Genomic DNA, 11,127 nt, shown 5'->3' with positions numbered 1-11,127 from the left:
CCAGATTGGAGGGCAGTGGCCGCTCCCGGCCACCGCAGCCTCGATCTGCTGGGTTCCAGCGATCCTTCCGCCTCAGCCTTCCAAGTAACTGGAACTACAGGCATGCACTACCACGCCTGGCTAATTATAGTTCAAGACTCGAATAGTGTAAACAACCTAAAATTACTCAGGTCAGGGAATGAAGAGTTTAATCCTGGGAAAGGAATATTAGACTTAAGAAACTGAAATGGAGGGCCTTAGATCTTGCCACTGACTAGCTCCGAGTGATCTATGACTTAGGACAAATCACTAAAAAGATCCTGGAGCCAGACCTTCAGGGTGTGAATCCAGTCATTGAGTAGCTGTGTAAGCTTAGGCAAATTACCCTCTCAGTGCCTTCGTTTTATCACCTGAAAAATGGGTGTGATAATAGAACCTACTTCATAAACTTGCTTGAGGATTACATAAATTAATATAAATGAAGCCTTAGAAGAGTGTCAAGAATATAGTAAGTGCTACTTACATTTAGTTATTGTTATTATTATTACTGTTAATAATAGGGGCTGCACCTTACTCAGTTATGGGAGTGACACAGCCCTCATGAACTTTAAAGAGAGAACCATCTCTTTGAGGGGTGGTCACTTAAGTATAGTTAAATGCTGTTCACATTTAGCTATACATTTTTCTTCTCTGATTTAAACATGGGTACTCTTGAGCGGAGTAAGATTTCGAACCAAGCAAGAGTCAGGAAGTTCCCAGAAGATTTGAGAGTAAGAGGGTAGGAGTAGGGGACATTTATAACTATCCTAGGATTAGCTGTCCTGAAATGACTAGCAGGCACATAAAAAGAAATAATACAGTGAGAAATGCTTTTAAAAGGGTAGAAAAAAGGACTATATTCTAAAGGAGTTATATTTTTAAATGCTACTAAGTATTGTTATTTATTTTTTTAGTTGGAAGTTTATGTCCAAATATTATACCTGGACATTTCCAGACTAAAGACTTCGGCAAGTCTTGGGGAAATAATGTGCTAAACACTGATGGAGGGGTAGGTTTTGTTGCATGCTTAGCTCCTGGGGCAGGGCCTCACTGGAGTTTCTTGTCCTTTCAGCTCCCTAGGTCACTGTAGAACACTGTGTATGGGGAGCATGGCCAGGAGGACTGGTGGCCTGAGGCTTTGGTCCTTGAACAGTGACCAGATCCCCCAGAACACAGGTTTCCCTGCCAAGTTAGTCTTAACTGGCTTTGGTGGTCAGGAAGATATCCTTAGGAAATCTGTGACCTTTTACAGGCTCTGTCCCCCTTTTCCAATCAAATAGGGATTTTTTAGAATTGGGAGATTCCTTCTATTTCAGAATAAGCATGGAGGTCAAGAGCTTGTGATTCAGGCTTATTCCACTGTTCCAGTTTACTTGGCAAAGAATAGGAAACACAAATTCACAGAAGCTGGGTGGGTGGGGCGAAGCATGCAATTAAAATGAAGAAATGTTCTGGGCGCTATTTGGACAAGTCATCCATCTGGGCAAGAGTGAGCAAAGGCAAGGAGAGACTCTCTTCCTCTTCTCCCAAATGTCAAGGGCATCATGAAGGAGGTGAGGCACCCCGAGAGGGAGCAAATATGTACATTGCACCTTTTAAGGCAAGATGTCAGACAAAAGAAATCAAGCCATAGTAGTGGCAGTCATTAGGAGCCTATGCTGAGTGGAGAGCAAGATGGAACAATCCTCTCAGACAATGTTTTCCAACCTTTGCATCAGGAATTCCTATCAGTAAAAAATAAAATAGAGGACATGCCATACACACACATGTGTGCATGTGTACTTTACGTATGCTACTGAATTCATATATCATGTGTGTTATAAAACTCACAAAATAGAAATTAGGGCACACTGAGATGAATGGATAGAAGGTTTTAATATTTTCCTCCCCCACCAGGGTGTGTGCATTCAACCTTGGAGATCCCTACTCTGAGCAACAAAATATTGGAAGGCCATAATATGTAGCTCCAATGAGCATAGACAATGATGGGACCAAACCATCAAAGGGAGCTCCTCGAGGAGAGATCCAGCTCTTCCTATTCAACCATGTGTGCTCAATTCTAAGTAGAAAAGACATGTAGAAGAAAGAACTGAACGATCTGATTACTAACATGGACTCTATGCTTTATACTAGATTATGTGATTAACGGACCTTTCTATAAGCTCAAAGTTTCTATCCAAATATCTCTCTCTAAATCTGAGACAGGGTCACTGCCAGGTTCCATCAGCTGCTCCAAGTGTCACCCACTAGATATGCAAGGGAGTGACCACAGGTCCAACGTTTCCCACACCACACTTGATAAAAGCAAGAAGCCACATTAAAGCCATCGCAGAACGCCCTGTTCAGAAACTTGGGGCAAGCTCTCTAACTCTGCACGTGCACGCGTGCTCTACTCACTCCCAGCCTCAGTATAACTCTGGAACTTTCTTAACAAATATCCAAGGAGTGTGATTCTAGGCAGTTCATTCTTAAGGTCATGGTATTATGGAGCAGGAGCTACACTATGTTCTAGTTTCAGCTCTGCTGTCAGCTGTATGACCTTGGACAAGTGCCTCAACTTCTCTGAACCTGAGTTTTCTCATCTGTCCCTAGAGGCACTGATATTACCCTAGCTACTCCACAGGGTGACCCTGAAATTCACACGAACATATATTTGAAGGTGATTTGCAAAACACTGTACAAATGAAGCCATAAGTTATCCAGTCTCACATGGAAGGGCCTTTTCAAGACATACAGACAAATGTTCCCTGGGATCCGAGAATTCACCACTCTGAGGAATTTTCTCTTGAGCTCAACTCAGAGGGAAACTGGCTCATGGTAGATTTCTAATTTGATCCTAGAGTTCTGGAGGCTTTATAAGAATAAACCAGACAGGCAATGAAAACTTCCTCAAAGCAATTTGGGTAAGTTTTCATGCATCTAGGTAATAGATTCCCAAGGGATATCATTTTTTTTTTTGGTTCAGTCATTAAACAAATATTTATAGATCATATCAGCTCTGAGATAAAGTAAAAATAAAAAGGGCTTATGTTCCAGTGGGTGAGAAAGACGTGCAAACAATCATGGCAACACACTGACAAGAGACACAAGCCAGGAGTGTGTTGCAGAGACTTTTGGAACACGGGAAGGTGTGAATATTGGGGAATTGGGTCAAGTGGTTATAGAAGAGTGGGAGCTCAGGCTTTGCCAGCAGAGGCAGAGGACATTCAAGAGAGAGGGAAAAAGGTGTAGAGAATGGGGGTAGGGGTGGGGTGTGGAGGAGCGGAGAAAGCATGGTTTTGTGGGAACTATACAGGATTCAGTAAGTCTTGAATGTAATGTCGGAAAGAAGACGAAGAGACAGTAAGTCCAGAAAGGAAGAAGACAGGGCTGGGCTCGGTGGCTTAGCCTGTAATCCCAGCACTTTGGGAGGCCGAGGCGAGTGGATTGTCTGAGTCCACGGATTCGAGACCAGCCCTGGCAACTTGGCGAGACCTCGCCTCCACAATAAAAAAATAAAAAAATAAAAAATTAGCCAGGCATGGTAGTGCATGCCTGTAGTTCCAGTTACTTGGAAGACTGAGGTAGAAGGATCACTGGAGTCCAGCAGGTCGATGGTGACCGTGAGCATGCCACTGCACTCCAGCCTGGGTGACGGAGTGAGACTCCAATTCAAAACAATACAACAAAACAACAACAACAAAAAAGAAAATAAGAAGCCAGATCATGGCAGAAGTAGGGTGCTGGCAGGTCTTTCCAGCCAGCAGAATGTGGAAAGCCATTTGAAATACTTTAAACCAAGTGAGCAACAGCCATTCATCTATATGCGTATTTTCAACAAATATTGCACACTTAGACAGAATGGTGAATATGACTGCCATATTCCCACCCTTAGAGAAGGTATAGTCTCATGTCAAAGACAGATGCCAAATAAACTGGAATGAGTGCTATGACACCTGTAGGATTCTCTGGCACCATACAGTTTTGTTTTAGAAAGGTCACCCTGATGATAGTTCAGGGATGGTTAATGTTTTCTGTCCTCCTGGAAAAAATGTCAACAGTGCAAGTTTGCTCTGTTGACCCCAAGTACAAACCCTCTGAGAGGCTCATTCAAGTCATCCTTGACCCTGGAAATAGAGGCATAGAGAATGGCCAGGATAAAGGCAGCAATTTAATAGGGTTATATTTAGAACCCAAAGCCATCAGGTTGAAGTCAGAAGGCTTATACTGTCGTCTCAGTCCTGTTCCTGATTATCCGTGTGACTTTTGGCAAGTCACACTACACATGGGCCTACTGATTTTTAGGAGACAATAGAGTTCCTTTCTGTATAGTTTTCTAAGATTCTTTGGAAGAGGGCTAGTGATCAGCCTCTCCTGATCTATTCTTGTTTACTAAGGAGACTTCCACTGGGGTTTTCTGTGCAGATCCACCTACTCATGGGCTGACAATGAAGAGACAATCTCCTGAAGAACTTTCTCCACATGACTTCAGCCTTCCCCTGACCCCTGTGCTTAACACTGTCTTTTTTGTTGGACTGAATTAAGTCAAACAGATGGGATAACAAGCAACAATCCAGTTTATGTGTACAGTTTGTCCTTAGACCTCATAGAGAGTGATTTTCTCCCTCAGAATGGAGTTTGCCTGTTTTTGTTTTTTCAACTGCAAAAGATTATAGGAGGCAAAACTCCTGAGGCAAGAAGATAATGCTCATAGAATGAGCTGTGAAGGGACACCAAAAACTCTCATCCGTCCATCACAAAGTCTATAATACCCTCAGCCAAGATTTACAAATCTCTGTGGGATCAAAGAAACTACCTAAAAGCCTGACAATTGTAACAAAGATGGCAGAGAAGATGGGGATGGGACATCCCAGTGTCACATCCTGTCATTCTAGGGGACAGAAAGGTGGTTTACCTATCAATATACCTCAGTCTGCAACTATGACATTGACCCATTATTGAGACAGAAATAAGGACAAAGGACATAAGGGGCAACTATCAAGATTCACTACAGCTAAGTCCTCACAACCTGGGTGCACCTACCAGAGGCTCGGCTAGGTGGCTCTCACTTGGATCTCAGGTGCACTCAGACGGTACCAGAAGGGCCATGAGGAAGGCTTCTTCCCTCACATGTCCAGAGGTTGGTTGAGGCTGGCTGTCCACAGGAACCTTGACTGGTATCCGTGGCTGGAATCCTTACACATGGCCTCTCTGTGTGGTCTGGGCTTCCTCACAGCGTGCTGTCTGAGTTCCAAGAGCAAGTGTCCCAAGTTAATGAAACACTGTGTTACCTTTTCTAGCCTAGCCTCACAAGTCACAGGTCATTGCTTCTGGCAAGTTCTATTGATTGGAAGCCAGAGCCTACAGTCAGCGCATATTCTAGATGACAGGAACTCAACTCCGTCTCTTGATGCAGCAATAGAAAGTTTGCAGATACATTTGAAACCACCACACAAGTTCGTAACAAAATATGTGACTGGAACATATTCTTTTTGCTGGCATAAGTACGACTAAAACAATTGCTAATATTCTGGGAGCTCTTATCATGTGCCAAGAACAATGCGAAATACTCTGCATGCTATGAGTTAAACGGCACACTGCTTCCCCTTTCTGCAGGGACAGGTACTGCTGTTTCCCCATTTTATGTCAGGAATCTGAAGCTTAAAGATTTTAGGTAATTTGTCCATGTTACCCAGACAGATGGTAGCAGCCCCAGAGTAGGAGCCCAGGCATGCTCAGGGTCCAGGCACCTAGCCACTAAGCCATAACTGTCTCATTTCCTCAGGTTGTTTTACATAGATGAAGCTGAGGTATATGAAATAGATCTTGCAAAGTTAATAAGTGGATGTGTATAGTAATGATGTTTCTAACCTCATAATGATATGGAGAAAATATCTTCTTGGTAGTTATTAAGTGAAGGTTTCTAGGTAGAGGAGGTTGGATTTGAGGGGGGAAATGCTGTGATAACCCCCTTGTGGGGGGAAATTAGCCTCCCTAAGCAGATTTCAGGAAAGAAGGGATTTTCTTGAAGGAAGGAGTTACTAGGTGGTGTAGGGGCAAGGATGAAGAAAAGGCATTCCTCTGCCCTCCAACCCCCCACTCTCTGTTCCCACCATTTTCCTCAGTAGAATCAAGAGGAGATTTGGGTAGAAAAGACTTATCTAAAACAGATTTTCTTGAAAAGACATTGACCAGAAAGATGCTTTGTGCTGTGCTATATAAACTCTCCTTTTTCTTTAAAAATATTCAGTGAAATTGCAAAAAATCATGGTAGATTTGATGTCCTTGAAAGTATTATCACAACTGTTTAGAGGCTGAGTATTATATCCAGGGTGGCTCAGAATCAGTCTGTACTGATAAAGGGGAACTGACCTCCAGGTTCTTAAATCATGCCCTGTAATGAGGAATTCATGTTCCTGACAAAGTAATCAGTCATTAACTAGTTGCAGTCCCAGTAGGAGTCTCTTCATCCTTCCCAGGAATTGAGATCAGGCCCAGTCTGTTTCAAAAAGAATGATGCTGCTCCATGGAGCATCTGCTTACTGAGAACCTATCACACACTTATCATACAGACAAACCCCAGTAAGACTAAAATCTGTAATGAGGGACTATTCACCTTGCTTTGCCCACCAGGAATCTAACAGGAAGCTAGGGCCCATTCAAGACAGATTGATAACAATTTCTTAACAAATATTTGAAACCAACTCCAAGTACTTGTTGAGACCAAGTCAATACTTTGTGGTGAGAACCAGATAAATTTCATTCTCTGTGCTTCACAACAAAGAACCTCAAGAAATGTCTCTGTCTCTGTTTCATAAAGGAAGAGGCTGTCAACAACTCAACCTGTCAAGTTGAAGGCGTGATGGTTCAACCTAGGTCAACCTAGGTTGGGTATCCTATGCTGTTCTTGTCCAATGTCATCTGCTGCCTCTTGCCATAGATTCTTGGTGGTACATCTTGACCTTTGCATAAAGCACAGCCATTAGGCACTAAGTGTCAATTGTTTCCCACAAAAAAGCTTTGACTTCCTCCACCAAGCTCTGAAAAATCTAGGCCTGGTCTTGAGATTTTAGTATCTTTCTGGATCTACCTACTACACGTGTGATGATGGTTGTGCTTTCTCTTTGGAGGTGCATAAACATTCACAGCAGCAAAAGGAGCAAGGGTTTTATGCTCCTTTTCACGGAAAGAGTTAGTTATGTTCTGACTGGAGTCATCACTTAAAGTGGATCCCTCGTTGTGCGGAAATATGGATGCTTGACACTTCCAACACAAAGCCTCTCTCTGCCACTGGTCATTTAAGCAGTACGATTTAATCACTTTGTACCATATTTCCTTTGTCTTCTAGAAGCTCACAACATATGACAGAAGGTCAGACACCCACGTGTCTGCTGAAGTAGCGGGCAGAGTTGGATATGCCGGAGAGTGAGACAGGAGCAGCAGCAGAATGGTCAGCAGCGTGGCACACAGTAGGAGGCTCCAGGGAAGAAGCTCCGTGATGCAAGGAGTAGAAAGAGGATCAAGCCGTTGTGTGTGAATTTTGTTTCCAGTAGGCAAATAGGGACTTCAGGCAAATACTTCCAGGTGAGTGGATCATCAGGTACAAAAGGTTAAGGAGGTAGAGAGGCAGCAAAGCCATCTAAAGAGATTACTATCTCAGCATGTCAGCCAGTGAAAGAAACAATGATGGGACAGTCAAGAACTGAGGTCGTTCGGCAGGGCAGTGCTGTAGGCATATTTAGGAGCTTCTGCCCTTCCTGCTCTCCCTTTCAGCAGAGTCCACCCCATCCACGTGCCTGCTGGGTGGAGAAGGAATTGGTTACCCTTATTCTCCCAGCCTCAGATGATCGGACGGAGGGAGACACATGATTTGAGGAGGGCCAACCTAAATTTCCAATGACATGACACTTGCTTGATTGGGCTCAACAAGCTGCATAATGGAACAATCAGATCCTTCCTCATAGAAACCTGAACCAAGAGGCATCGATAAGAGATGCCCTTCAGGAATGGATCTTTGAGCTGAAAATCAAGCTGAAGAGAAGGAAGTGGCTGTTATCAGGTTGTGTGCATGCATGAGTCATGGGGACCCACAGAAAGAGTCTGGGAAAGGAAGCAGGACAGCAGATACAGGGAGAAGGTGGAGAAACCCTGAGCAAGGGACAGCAATAGCTGACCAATAGTGCTTAATGTAGGTGCTGTACTAAGTCCTTTACATTAGTCTTGCCTCATTTATTTCTCAGAGCAACCCATAGTGTGTTTATCCTCATTTTACAGATGAGGAAACTGAGACACAAAGAAGTTGTGCCCCAAATGACTCATAGTAGAGCCCTGATAAAAACCAAATAGGCAGAAACCATCAAGAGAGTAGGGAGACAGCCCACAGAATGAGAAAAAATATTTGCCAATTGTATATCTGACAAAGGCCTAACGTCTAGGAGCTACAAGGAACTCAAATGCACCGAAAGGAAAAAAACAAACAATCCCTTTAAAAAAGTAGGCAAAAGACAAGAATAGACACTTCCCAAAAGAAGATATACAGGTAGCCAACAGACACATGAAAAGTGCTTGGCCTCACCCATCATCAGAAAAACGCAAATCAAAACCACACTGAGATATCACCTAATCCCAATAAGAACGACCATCGTTAATAAAACAAACAACAGGTGTTGGCGAGGATGTGGAGAAAAAGGAACGCTTCTACATTGCTGGTGGGAATGCAGACTAGTAAAACCTCTTTGGAAGACAGTGTGGTGATTTCTGAAAGAACTAGAAATTGACCTTCCATATGACCCAGCAATTCCCCTATTGGGAATATACCCAAAGGAACTCAAATTATTCTACAAAAAAGATACCTGCACACGTATGTTTGTTGCAGCTCTATTCACAATAGCAAAAACATGGAACCAACCATGTTGCCCATTGAAGCTGGACTGGATTTAAAAAATGTGGTACATATACACAATGGAATATTAAGCAGCCATAAAGGAGGACAAATTTATGGATTTTGCAGCAACTTGGATGAATTTGGAGTCGATCGTACTCAGTGATTTATCACAGAAACATAGAACTGAGTTCCATATGTTCTCATTCATAAGCGGACCTAGAACAATTACAATGCTATGGGAAGGCGATTGGCAGTAGTGGAAAACTGTCAGGAGGGGGTGATGGAATTGACAGTTGAGGGAAACTGATAGGGGAGGGAGGGGCATACCTCATCAACAAGGGTACCTGCATGATCAATTTTTATATACCTAACCCTGAAATGTACCCCACATCTTTATAATAAAATTTTTTTTTAAATAAAATTAAAAAAAAAAAAAATTAAATAGGCGACTCCTGAGTCCTCGCTTTTAGCCACCAGGCATTACGGCCTCTCAAAAGGGAGATGAGAGAAAGGTGATACCTGAAGCCACCTGGGATTTTCCTGAGATCATCTGAGATTATCTGAGCTCATCATCCTGAATGGGCTTCAGGTCCTGGCAACCAGAACTCTAGCCAAACCGGAGGAGGAGACTGAGCTTTCTGGGTGGGAGAGAATGAAGGTGTTAGGAATATGGGAAGCAAGACCTGCTAAGAGGAAGCACAGGCACTGAGATTCATAGGTAGAGAGAGATTTTTTCTTCGTCAGTAGCCTGGACTACCTGGCTTAGTTTTACCAACAGGTAACCACGGTGCCACATGCTAGGTAAGTCAACTAAAGAACCAAACCCACAGGGAGTTACACATAACCCAGTCGAGGTACCCTTCCAGCTGGCTCAGCTGCTAGCGGAATGAGTGGGGTGGGACCTATCATGCCTCCTCTTTTCCAAGCCTTAGTTTCTCTGTCAATAAAATGGGGACGATGAAAAAGATGGAGAGAATTTGACTCACCTGGATTCTGGGGAGGCTGGGGAAATAGAGATCACCATGATGGGACTGCTTCTGTGGCAGCCAGACCCAGGGTCTTGGGCCTGCTTTTCCAGAGATAGTCTCTGAGATGGAGATTCAAGCACAGGAAGTTTACCAGGAAAGATTCTCAGGGTCAGCAACTGTGAGGAGAGAGGCAGCAGGACATTGAGCAGAGGGAGGCGTGGCAGCAAAGTCTCCAGCCAATTCCACAGGGAACTAGAGCTGAGATGACCCTTCAGATTGTACCAAACTAAGGCATGAGGGCCACGCCTTTGTATCCCACCCCCTCGGAGAAGTCACTGGGCCTCGGGTGCCCTGTTAGGCAAGGTGGCTCCCTTCAGTCAGGGGCAGTTCTTGAGGGGAAGGTCCCCAGCTATGAGCACTTCGGGGGGTGATATCCTGTGCAGATAAGGGATGAATTCCTGAGTCCTGAAAGGGGGACTGGGTGGCATGTCACAGCATCAGCTTCACAGGAGAGCCGGACCACACTTCTCAGGGGCTATATAAGGGGAAAGGGGAACAGAGTGGCCAGGAGGAGATCACAGAAGGTTGAACCCTGTCGATATGATCCTGCCCTTCTGACACCATCAGGAAGTTAAGTGACCTGTGAACAGTGTTACATGTGCCTGGCTATGAATGTGATATTGTAAGGGGTGGACTTTTGTAGCTAGCCCGAGGCTGGGAACCTGAGGAACTTAGCAGAGTCAGAGAGAAGCTGGTGCTAATGAGGTGAGAAACTCTAGGGAGGCCGTAGACAGAGTTTGGGCCAAGGGGCACTTTTCCCAGCACTTACCCAGGTTTTGAGGATTTCAAACCTCAAAGAGCAAAATAGAAGGAAAATGCTCTCTGCAGGATGTGTGTTCCTGCCCACGCCTGGGACTGTGGAAAGCCTTACTGAGAACTATACCAGGCCTGATTCAGGTAACACAGGAAGAGAGTGCGAGGGGACATCCTCCACTCAAAGCATCCTCACTTGGAAGAGTGAAGGGGCTATACGGACTGAAATGTGTCCTCTCCATAGTCATACAGGGAGTGACAATTAAGTTCGTGAACTCACCCTTGAAAAGCACTATATACCTCACTGCTGAATATCACTACACTCACCTTTGAAGTACTCCCCCTGGGTAGCTATGCACCAATGCCCGTGCCTAGTCCACCCATCAAATCCTGAAACTCTTTTTCTGGAATGGTCATCATAGCTCTCGCGAGACTGTTAGAGCTAGAATTAGGGCAATGAAAAAA

This window comes from Carlito syrichta, unplaced genomic scaffold (genome assembly GCF_000164805.1).
Source record: "Carlito syrichta isolate Samal-C Ts95f unplaced genomic scaffold, Tarsius_syrichta-2.0.1 Scaffold304408, whole genome shotgun sequence".
NCBI lineage: Eukaryota > Metazoa > Chordata > Mammalia > Primates > Tarsiidae > Carlito > Carlito syrichta.
The sequence above is the reverse complement of the archived record's forward strand: the minus strand, read 5'-3'. Positions refer to the sequence as shown.